At 58.5% G+C, this 12,139-nt stretch overlaps 1 long non-coding RNA gene across 1 annotated transcript; it reads left to right on the forward strand.

Annotated features, from left to right (window-relative positions):
- The first annotated feature begins 255 nt into the window (after positions 1–255).
- Positions 256–4,292, forward strand: LOC111753167 (uncharacterized). Its single transcript, XR_002788025.2, has 2 exons — positions 256–617; positions 3,546–4,292. It is a non-coding gene; the product is annotated as an uncharacterized LOC111753167 (long non-coding RNA).
- Positions 4,293–12,139: the final 7,847 nt, after the last annotated feature.

Raw genomic sequence — 12,139 nt, forward strand, 5'->3', positions numbered from 1 at the left:
TGGCCCCAAACCATCAAACCAGCCCACTGATAATTGACCCCGTACACTCCATATGGAAGGCCTGCCCTGGGCCTCCCTTCTGGGGACAGGTCCCCCCACCCCATCACACGGCTGAATCCTGATGTCCAGAGGCCTGTCCAGCCCTTCCAAGTGAGGCCATCGTTATTTATGGGGTGGCCGGGCTGCGCGGTGTCCACACACAAAGGCCCCGCTCTGGGGCCATGCCATGCGCCTGCATTCCGGCACATTCCAGCGGCCCACGGCTCGGCCGGGACAATAGCGCGCCCTCTCTCCTCTGCCCGGCCAGCCTCTCTGAACAGAGCTCTGTTGACAACTGCGGCTGCTCTCACCCCCGAAGAATTCCAAAAATGGAACAATGCACGGCCGGCCTGTGACTCTCAGGCGCTGCTCGGAGCTCGGAGGCCCGGAAGGCTGTGGTTTGGGGCTGCCTTTGTAGCTGGCCGTTGGGTTGGCATTTCAGTGGAAGCCCCGGGTGGAGGAGAAAGAAGAGGAAATAAAGAAAACCTAAACTGCCCTGTAAAGAAGACGGTATTGCTCTGGCTGGACGGTCCCCAAGGTGAGGACACCGCGTTACCAGGATGAGCAAATGGCGCTGGGTGAGTCAACACAGGTACCGACCACAGTCTGAAGCCGTGGCGAGATTTCACAGCTCCTAGATGGCAGGGCTCCCCAGCTCCTTCTCCTGCCTTGGACTAGTGAAAGGGCCACAAGAGAGGAAGTGACTCATTCAAGGTCATGGGGCTTGTGGGGAGCAGTGTGGGGATGGGGCCCGGGTCTCCTGCCTCCCAGTCCAGTGATCCGGCTGCTGCTGCCTCCCAAAGAGCTTCTGTCCTCAGGCCAGTGGGGATGACTCTGCCCTTAGGCATAGGAGCCTGAGGGACAACCCCAGAGGGCCCTCTGCGACTGGAAGTGTGACCCTCCTGGCATGTCCACACCCATGTCCATTAGCCCAGGATATCTCCACCATGGCACGGTCGATATTTGGGCCAGATCATTCTTTGTCATGTGGCCTGTCCTGTGGATTGTAGGATGTCTAGCAATATCCCTGGCTTCTACCCACTAGATGTCTGTAACACCTGCTCCCACTGTTCTGTGACAGCCAAAAATGCCTTCAGACATTGCCAAATGTCCTCTGGAGGCAAAATCTCCCCCAGAGTATCCTGTTTGAGGCTTGGGACAGCTTTAAAGCAAGGTTGTAATTTTGTCGACAACCTCATCTCTCAGGAGGTGAGGTCTAGGTCCTCCGTCTGGAAAATGGGTGGGCTCGTGACCGCTTCTACCAATAAGCATGGCGGAAATGATGCCAGGCAGTTTGCGAGATTGTGTCAGAAAGCTTTGGCTCTGTATGTGCACCCTTGGAGCCCTGGGCTGCCATATCTGCAAATCTGACTCCTCTGAGCAGCCATGTTGTGAGGAAGCCCAAGCCGCAAGCCAACGGCCAAGACCACAGTCCCAGCTGAGCCCATCTTCAAGTGGCCCCAACTGGGCACCAGACGGGTGAGTGAAATGGCTCCAGGTGATTCTAGCCCCAGCTGTTTGAATCCTCCCAGCTGAGGCCCAAACATCATGGAACAGAGATGTGCTACTGTGCTCTACCCTGATTTCTGAGCCACAAAACCCATGAGGACAATAGAATACTTGCCGTTTATGCTGCTAAGATGGGGGTGGTTTGTTACATGGGAAGGGGAACACACTTTGCAGCAGGCCTGTGAGTGGCCGCACAGCTTCCTAATCTTTTTTTGATGGAGAGGCTCAGGGTCATGCAGAAAGCCAGAGCCAGGACTCGCGTCCTACTCTGCCTTGCTGCCAGAATGTTCCATCACTGCCTATCCCTTCAGACATGCCTGCAGTACATACATCGGTGATAATGCCACCTTCCAGCTTCAGCATCCTGTTTTCCTGTGGGCAGCCATGCCTTCCTCAACTCAGTCTTGGTGGTCAGTGGGGCTGACTCTGCCTGTAGGTCCAGAGGTGGACTCCTAGCCCAAGCCAGGGCACTAAAGGCCAGTGTGTCAGCCCCCGGGCTTATGTCCAAACTTGGGAGCAAGAAGCCTGTTTTCTTGGACCAGAAGGAAAGGAGGGAGGGGAGAACGAACGACACCAACGCAGAGAAAAGATGAGCTTCTGGCACCAGCTATGCCTGAAGCTGTCACACCTCTTGATTTTGGGTTCTGTGAGCCAATTAACTTTCTCTGTTTGGCCTCTGCCAGTTTGGCTTTCTGTCACTCGAAGATGACAGATTCTGGACCAGTCCTCTGTCTCCACCCCACAGCAGTGCTGCTGTGCCTTCCTGTCCCCTCCCAGTTGCTCATAGCCACCAAATGTGATTCAACTTGATATACAGGGCTAGAGCTCTGAGGGGTGAGAGAGAGGGGCTCCTGTCCCCCTTGAGGTGTGCTCACCAAGAGCACCATCATCTCAGCCCCTCCTGCTTGCCCCAGGCGTTCCTGACCCCAAATCTTGTCTTGTCTTTTTCTCACCTGAGCCCACATCATCCCCAGGACGTACTCAGAACCGGAGTTCTTGTGCCCATTTGGCAGATGCAGAGAGATGAGGACAGAACGGCTGGGACTCAAGCCCCAGGCCCTGTCCTCTTATGCATACTGAGCCCCAGTTTCCCTCATGGACGTGTGGGCCCCAGGATCGGAAGCCCAGCTTCCTGGCGGCCCTTGGAAGGTGTGGGCAGTGAAGCCATGGGAAAGATGCCTGCATGGAGGCACAATGTCTGGCTGATGGGATTCCGGAAACAGCCAGGTGTCCCCAGCACCTCAGAGGGCAGCATTTGCAGGTAGGAAGGACCAGCTGAGCACAGGTGGCTGCGGTCAGTCCAGAAAATTCTTCTGGAGGCAAGGACACGCTCTGGGAAGACCCTTCTGAGCAGGCTCCATGTGTGTTCACACGTGTGTGAGCACAGATGCATTCACATGTGTACCCATGTGTGTACATGTATGTGTACACAGGGGTGTACATGTATGTGTGCCCATGTGTGTACATGTATGTGTACACAGGGGTGTACATGTATGCATTCACAGGGGTGTACATGTATGTGTTCACATGGGTGTACATGTATGTGTTCACATGAGTGTATGTGTGTTCACATGCATGGGTGCATGTGGATCTGGGTGTGTGCACGTGTGTGCATGTACGTGAGCAGTCTGTGTGTTCCCATGTATACATGCACGGCATGTTTGTGTGTGCATGCAATGCATGTGTGTGGTTACATGCATGTGCATGTGTAGGCACACGTGTGTATGTGTGTCTAGTGGGGACCAGCAAGGTGAGGGACAAATTCTTCTCCTTCCCTGGGCTGTGAGATGGGCTTCCTGGGGGATGTCTCTGCTCTTCTCCTCGCCTCTGACCTCTGTCCCTGGGGCCCTGCTGCTCCCAGCCCAGAGGTCTCGGTGCGTGCTGTGGGAGTCCAGCCATCTGCAAAATCTCACAGGCATGACACGACGGGGCTGGGTGACCTTTCTCCACGGAGGCACTGAGGTTTTAGGGGTGCCCCCTTTCACTCTTTCCTGCAGGAGGTGGAGGAGGGTGCCCCAGAGGAGACCCGGCCCAAGGCAGGAAGCCTTCCCAGGGTGGCGGCTCGCAGTCTGCAGTCACTTGCACGAGTGTCACCGTGCTTGGCTCTCATCAGCGTCCAGGACCCAGGTGGCCCTATCTCTGCTGTGCCCACAGGGAGCGGAAGCTCTGAGAAGAGACTCATTTGCTGGGGGTCGCTGCGGGGCAGAGCAGGGACTTGAGCCCACGGCTTTGGGCTTTCCTTTCAGGGCATCTCCACACCCTGCGCCTATTTCCACTTCAGAGGCCAGATTCCGCCCCCCTCCCCCCTACAGCTTTGGAAAGTCCCTTGGGTTTGCCCTGAAAGACAGGGCTTCAATCAAGGACTTTCTGTGTATCTGGCAGCCTCGCGGCCCGTGGACAGGGCTGGGTCCTGGGCTCTGCAGGACCTTTATGGATTGAATTATGTCCCCCAAAATGTGAGCTGCGATCCAAACCCCCATGGGTGTGGTCTCGTTTGGGAATAGGGTTTCCTTTGTTATGTTAATGAGGCCATTATCGGTGTAGGGTGTGTCCTAAACCCAATAACTTCTGAGCCACAAGGAGCAACAGAGACAGGAAGGATGAACAGAGAAGACTGATGCCACGTGGAGGTGGCCAAGAAGAACGCTAGAGAAGCCCAGACCAGGACCTCTTCCGAGCTGACAGAGCCCTGAATTCGGACGTCAAGTCTCCTGAACCGAGAAAATAAATTTCTGTTCTTTAAAGCCACCCACTTGAGGTATTTCTGTGGCAGCAGTGAAAATTGAGACCCCAGGCCTCCCCAGCCTCCCTGGCCCTCGTACCTCCTCTGTGGGGGTCAGGGCAAGCCCAGCCCAGGTCTGAGAGGAGCATCGGTGAAGCCGCCGGATGGCGTGGCAGCGCGGAGAACAATTGGACAAAAGAAGGAAAAGGAAAGATGCTGTCCCCGAGCTTCCTGTTTTCCTGTGTGGCCGCCTCAGATAGGCAGGAGAGTCCTTCGAGGGGCTGTCCTTCCAGGGGCTGCCGGGGCCCAGCGTGGCTTCTCTCCAGGCCAGCTGCTGTTCCCCTGCAGGGCTAGGTGGGGGGATAGAGTGGGGTGGCACTGGGCACAGCCAGAGGCACCTGTATTGGTGCTGCTAACTCTGCCAGGCCCCTGCAGGCCCTGGGGTGGGAGCAGGGACAGGGACGAAGGCCTCACTCACTGCTCTCTAGGTGCCATGAGGGTGAGGCCAGGTGGGTGACAGCGTCCAGCTAGAGAGCTGTGTGTGCCCAGGTGGGGCAGGAGGGCTGGAGAGGGGGACGGGCTTCTTAGTGATAGAAGAATTGCAGGCCGTGGTCCAGAGTCCTGGGACGCGTGGCGTCTCCAGCCTTCTCCTCAGAGCTGAAAACGGCTGACCAGTGTCCCTGACGGGGCTCTCGGGCCTTTGCCAGGGCCTTGTGGGGTGAGGGGTGGGAGGGGTGTCAGGGAAAGGCTCCTGGAGGTGTCCGAGCTGCCCCTGTCCCCCTGGGGCAGGACTGTCAGTGGGGACCTTGTGTGCATGAGGCTGAAGACTCAGGGTGGGGCCCGAGGTGTGCCTGGGGCCAGGGCAGCTTCACACTACCCTTGAGGGCCAATGTCAGTCCCAGGGTGCATGGGATGAGGGGCTCAGGGGGCTCCATAGATAAACTCCAGGCCCATCAGCTGGCAGCAGTCCCAGCGGCCGCCCGTGCTCAGGAGCCATAGCAGGCTTTGCAGGCGAGGAGGAGCCCATGAGAGGCTGTACCCGGGAATCTTAGCACAGCTTGTCTTTGCTGAGTGCCGGCTGGCCCCAGGTGCTGGAGCTGGCCCCTGCAGCTGTGGAGGCCAGGAGGACTATCAGCTCGGGCTGGGTGGCCGTGGGCCGGCACAGCCTCTGGCCAGAGGCCTGGGGGTCATCACATGAACAGGCTCCCCCGCCCAGCCCGGGCCTGCAAGGGCAGCCTCTCCTCCGCTCATCTAGGGGGGCAGAGGGTGGCCATGGGGAGCCGGTTCCAGCCTTCCACTTGGCCAGCCGCGGGAGGCCCTCGACCACAGCAGCTGCCCTCTCCTTCTGATCACGTTCCCACTGTCCCAGGGCTATTCTTGAGCTGAGCTTCGGGCTCCAGGGCTAAAAATACCGCCCGAGGCCTGTGGGAAAGCTGTCCTGGGCTATTTCAGGAGTGGTCGATAACTCGTGTTGGGTCCCTGGGTGCTGCTGGGGCAGGGGGCAGGGGGATGCCCACCATGAAGGGGTCTGCGGTGCCTGCCCACCCGGCCTCCTGTGTCCAGGGGTCAGAAGGACCTTAGTCTTGAACCTTCATTTCATAGACGAGGAAACAGCTACAAGCGGGCATGTGAGTTCCCCGAGGGAGTCTGTGACGCAGAGCCCTAGCTGCCCCCCAACCCCCTCCTCGCCTCCTGTCCCGTGCTCCTCCCCCCACAGGACATTTGGAGGCCACTGCCATGCCTGGAGGTTCTAAGGGGCTTCTCAGACCATGCCTCATCTGCTCCCAAAACCAAACCCGTTGCTGTCAAGTTGATTCTGACTCATAGTGACCCTATAGGACAGAGCAGAACTGCCCCAAAGGGTTTCCAAGGCTTTGTGATCCTTACCAAAAAGGTCTGCAGTTCGAATTTACCAGCTGCTCCTTGGAAATCATATGGCTTCTACTCTGTCCTACAAGGTCGCTATGAGTTGGTTTTGGTTAATCTTTATGGAATCAGATCCTCAGGTCTTTATCCCTCGGAGTGGCTAGGGAGTTTGCACCGTTGACCTTTCTGTTGGTAGCCGAGTGCTTAACCATTGCACCACCAGCGCTCCTCTCATCTGCTCACTGCACTTAAAGTTTACAACATGTTTCTTCTTCCTTTATTTCATACGACCTCCCCACCACTGGTGGGGCCAACCAAATGGACTTGTGGCCCATTGCTGGGATGGGAAGGCTAAGGCCCAGGAAGGCCTGGCAGGGGCTGGTGCCCTCACTGTCCTCTTCCTCTCCGTCCTGCTGCTTCTGTTTTGGGGCTGCACTCCTGTACTCGGTCGGCATGAGATGCTCCCCCACCACATGCCCACACTGCCCCTTCTCAAGCCCATTTCTGTGCCCCGGCCCCTCACGTGCTCCTGACTGATGCCTGTTGTGGTTTCAGATGGAGGTCACCACTCCTGGGGTCTCAGCCCTCGTGGGCGGCCATCTCAGCTCAAACCCACTGGCCGTGCATTCCCAAGATGGAGCCCTGATGGGCACACTTGGTGACAGCTCCCGACAGCCCCACAAGGCGGCCTTTGTGCCAGGTCCCCACCCGGCCTGCTCATTACCACCTCTCCCAGGCCCGGTGTTGGGATGGCTCTGCGGGGCCCCCAGGCCCTTCCGAGGGCTGGACAAAGGCCCCTTCTCTGTGCCCTCCTGCTGCCCTGGGGGAGGCGTGGGCGTGCGGGTTGGTCTACCTTGGGGCTCAGAGGAGGTGGAGGGGCTGGAGGCGCTGTGCCAGGCTCCTGGTGGGGCTGCCACAGCCCATCGAGCACTGGATTTGGAGTCAGGCTGGGCTGTATCGCCCTTGGCAAGCTGATTGGCCTCACTGAGTCCCTGTCCACCCCCACCTGGGTGAGGGACCAGGCAGGGCCCTTGGTCCTGAGCCCAGCCAGTGGGCTGCTGTGAAAGGCCGCTATTCTGGGGAAGCCCCACATGGAGCAGGGACTTGGACTCAGGCTGTGTTGTGGTGTTGCTCATTGTCTTCAGGAAGGCTTTGGAGGCTGGGCCCCCGCTGGGGAGATGGTAGGCAGGGGGCTGGCTGGCCATACTTACAGATCAGGGTGGCCCAGGGGCCAGAGACCCTCAGCCAATGGCTGGCAGGGGCTGAGCCCTCCACACCTGAGCCTCAGTTTCTCCCTCTGCAGAGTGCAAATTTGTAAGGTGGCATGGACCTGGGAGACTGAGGGACACAGAGGCACAGCTGGTGGCCGCCTGCCTCTGCAGGGGAGGGCGCCGGGGTTGGAGGGGGTGGGACCCCTTCCCAGCTCCTCCTGTGCCACTTGGGCCCCTTAGAGCACATTGAGGTCCCACACCCAGAGCAGAGCCTACGAGGAGCCCCCAGCCATCTCTCGTGGCTGCCGCGGCATCTCCACCAAGAAGAGGTCAAACTCCCCTCCTTCATTGTGGGGTGCAGGCCCAGCACCTGCTACCAGCTGTTGCTCTGGCCCTGACCTGAGTGGGCTGCCTCAGGACATGACCTTCCCCCTCCCACAAGGGGAGAGATGGTGGCCAGTCACTCTGTGCCTGGTGCCCAAGGCCTCTTCCCTGGTACCGCCTGGCACGGTGCTGCCCCGGGCTGGCCCATCCTGTCCTCTTTCTCCAGTCTCTCTGCTCCTCTCCCCTCCTTTCTCTGCCCAGCCCCAAGCCACACCCAACCCTCAGGGACTGGACTCTGGCATTCCTGCCCTGTTTTCCCTTAGGGAACGTACCCCAAAATGCCATCCGGGAGAGGCGGCAGTGGCCTGGGCCCCCTGGGAGTGCTTGGCAGCCTGGCTTGGCCAGGCCTCGGGTTTACCAGCCTGTGCTGCTGAGGGCGGGTCCACGATAATAGCGACGGGGACAGCCGGAACCCACCATGAGGCTTGGGTTTAGGAGTGTGGTAGCTGGGTCTGACATGTACAGGTCTCCATGCAGGGAGACAGCAGAGCAGAGGACACAGTGGGGCACAGGGGTCCTGGTGCTGGCTGGGGCTTGGGAGTCTTGCGTCCAAGGGGTCTGTGGAGTTCCTGGGACAAGCTGGGCCTTCCCTGACTGCAACTTCTACCCCTACTCCATACCCCCTCACTGTTCCATAGTCCTGTGACCTCAGCACAGACAGCACCTCCCCTGGAAGCCTTCCCTGAATGGCCCGTGAGATCAGGTGCTCCTCTGGGCTCCCAGGCTCCCTGCATGCTCACCACCAGAACACACTGGGTGCTGTGTGGCCCCCTGCCCCCCAGGAGTCCCTCATGCCATTGCCTGGTCCCAGAATCAGTGCACCAACCTCAGCAGGACCTGGAGGAGGGGAAGGCTACCAAGGGGCCCACCGAGAACCTGGCCCTGGTGGGCAGATGGACATTGTGGTGCTGGCTGGTGGAGGAGGCAGAGCCAAGTCAGACCTGAATCTCTGGGTCCCAGGATCTGGCTCTGGTGTGGGATGGGAGTGGGTGTAGGGCTATCTTCCCAAAGCTGTGCCATATGCAGACCCTTCAAGGTGCTGGCTGAATACAGCCCTGGCCACCAGCAGTGGGACCGAGATGCCTAGGTGCTAATGGGTAGGGCGTGCTTCACTGTGGGAGAAGCTTTCCTTCTCTCTGAGCCTCAGTTTCCCCATCTGTCATGTGGGAGCACCATTGCCAAGGTGCCAAGGCCCTTATGAAAATGTAAATACCCTCAAGAGGCTGCAGCAACTCATGTTGGGACGACGAGAGAGACCATGTTTTCATCTACTGATTTCTTAATATATTGCTTGAGTGATTGGTTCTTCTGTTCATCCATCCATCCATCCATCCATCCATCTGCCTGCCCACACACCCACTCACGCACCCACCCACCCATCCACCCATCCGCCCACTGACCCACCCAACAACCCGTCCACCCCTCCATCCTTCCATCCGTCCATCCATCCTTTCACTCACAGTCCTGCCTGCCTGTGTGGCTAAGAAACAGCCCCCAGTGAGAGGGCCAGAAGTCCTGTGGACCTCAGCCAGCACTTCCCTGATGCAGGTGTCTCCAGGGCAATCCCGCCAAGACAGCTCCTCGTTGCCCCTAAGGACTCAGGCAGAGGCCTAGAGAAGGCAACTTCTGCCCACCCCACCCTGCCAGGCTGGTCCAGAGGTGTCTTGGCTGGGCTCCTGGGGCCAGGCCCAGGGGGAGCCCTGGTGGCCCTGTTCACAGATGCCATGCCTGCCACTGACCTCAAGTATTTGCCCTGGCAGGCAGAGGGGTCAGTATTGGCACGGTCAGGCAGAGGGGTCAATGGTTCGGCCCAGCAGCTGGCGTCTGTCAGTCTGCTGCTGTGTCATCCGGGATGGAGATGCCAGCCCCTCCCCCCTCCCTGGTCTCCCCTAGTGGGTGGAGACAACTCTGCACCAAGCAGGTCTGAGGTCAACAGCAGCCCACCTGCCTGCCCCTCCAGTCCACTGCCCTTCCCAGGGTCCACCTCATCGGCAATGTCACCTACTCAGGGCAGGGATCTGGGGAAGGGGTGGTGCCTCCCCTGCTCCTCTGGTGTCTGGAATAAATATTTGTCGAAGGGATGTTTTCTGATCTGAGTCCAGCCGGGTCACCGGTATCACCAGCCTCAACTCCAAGACTTTACAAGCCCCAGAGTACATTCCTTCTTCCATCCGATTCACCTTGACCAAGTAGGGGGAAGGAAGGGGGACACCTGGCTAACCTTGACTGGGGATGCCACCTGGTTAACCTTGACTGGGGGGGGGCACCTGGCTAACCTTGACTGAGGGCAGGTCACCTGGCAAAACTTGACTGAGGGGGGGCACCTGGCTAACCTTGACTGAGAGGGGGCCACTTGTCTAACCGTGACTGAGAGGTGGCACCTCGCTAACCTTGACTGGGAGGGGCACCTGGCTAACCTTGATGGAAGGGGGCCACTTCCACTTAGATAACCTTGACTGAAGAGGGACCCCTGGCTAAACTCGACTGAGGGGGTTCACCAAGCTAACCTTGACTGGGGGGGCACCTGGCTTACTTTGACCAACGGGGGACCACTTGGATAACCTGGACTGAAGGGGGACCACCTGGCTAATCTTGACCTGGGAGGGGACGCCTTGCCAACCTTGACTGAGAGGGGGCCACCTGGCTAACTTTGGCTTGGGGGGCCACCTAGCTAACCTTAAGTGAGGGGGGAACACCTGGCTAACTTTGACCAAGGGGGGACCACTTGGAGAACCTTGACTAAGGGGAGGGGCATCTGGCTAACCTTGACTGAAGGGGTTCACCTAGCTAACTTTGACTGGGGGGCCACTTGGCTAACCTTGACTGAGGGATGCCTCCTGGCTAACAACGACCAAGGGGGGGCCACCTGCCTAACCTTGACTGAGGGGGGCACCTGGCTAAACTTGACTGAGGGGGGCACCTGGCTAAACTTGACTGAGGGGGGGCCATATGGCTGACCTTGACTGAGGGGGGCACCTGGCTAACCTTCACCAAAGTGGTACCACCTGGCTAACATTGACCTAGGAGGGGCCACCTGTGTAACCTTGACCAAGGAGGGGCCACCTGGCTAGCCTGGACAGAGGAGGGGCACCTGGCTAACCCTGAATGAGGGGAAAACTTGGTCATATTCCCAGCTTCATCATAGTCCTATGCCCTGGGAGAGCCCCTCGTCCCTCCAGCCCACTGCTTCCCCCTCTGATAGGGGACAACATGCCACCATTTCCTTGGAGAAGTGAGGTCCAGGTACCCAGTGGCCACTCAGCCACAAGCCCAGGACTTCCCACTTGCTGCCCTGTGGTGCCCCTCCTGCACTGGTGGCCTTGCTCAGCCTGAGGGGCCATCAGGGATTCTGGCACAAGCCCCCTTTCCCAGGGAGCTCCTGGTCAGGCATGGCAGATAAGACCTGGCCACAAGTAATTACAAATCCCTGGGCAGAAAGTTCTCTGGACTCAGAACATAGGTGCCTGCGGGGCCTTTGGCTTTGTGGACAGCTTTGTGGGGGAGGTGACCTTTGAGGTGACCCAGAGCCCAGGACAAGGCAAAGCACACGCTGAAGGCTGAAGAGGTCCCAGGACACTTCTCTGCTCTGGGCCACACACCTCCCAGTGCAGACCAGGGCCACTGGCTTACTGTCTAGAACCCCGCCCCCCATTACCACCACCTCCATTCACCATAGATCCATCCCGACTCCTGGTGACCCCATGTGTCAGAGCAGAACTGTGCTCCATAGGGTTTTCGATGGTTGATTTTTTGAATGTAGGTTGCCAGGCCTTTCTTCCAAAGTGCCTATGAGTGAACTTGAACCTCTAACCAGGTCTTCCGTAGTGCCGAGGCCTCTATGAAAATAAGTACCCTTGGAGGCAGAGCAGCTGACTATGACAGCAACAACTGCTTCAGCTGGTACAATGGCCTGATGATGCTTTTAACTATTGATTTGTTAATACGTTGCTCCATTAATTAATTGCTTGATGGGTTCATTCATTCATTCTTTCCTTCAAAGAGTATGTGCAGGAAGCTGAGCCATTCTGGAGCTGGGTACAAAGTACCAGCTGAGGTTCTGCATTGGGGGCGATGGCCACGTGGGACTCAGGAGTCTGGGTCTGTGGCTGCCCTGTTGCCTACACTAATGTGGGGCCTCTGGCAGAGTCTCTCACTTCCCTGAGTCCCAGGGTCCCCATCGCCAGCTGCATGGGCAGCCTTGACCCTCCAGAGCCAGGGAGGTGGGCCTGGAGGCCATGCCACTGGGCAGCCTGGCTGGCGGGCTGATTTGGGGCAGCATTGTTGGAGCCTTCCCTCTCTTCCTCCAAGGCTGTAGGATAAAGGCCCTGGGAGGCCAGCCTCACCTAAGAGGACACACTGCTTCCACGGAGTCCGAATGGAGCTTTGTCCCAGCCTGTGCTTGGCCCCT

The sequence above is a fragment of the Loxodonta africana genome, chromosome 7 (genome assembly GCF_030014295.1).
Source record: "Loxodonta africana isolate mLoxAfr1 chromosome 7, mLoxAfr1.hap2, whole genome shotgun sequence".
Classification (NCBI taxonomy): Eukaryota; Metazoa; Chordata; class Mammalia; order Proboscidea; family Elephantidae; genus Loxodonta; species Loxodonta africana.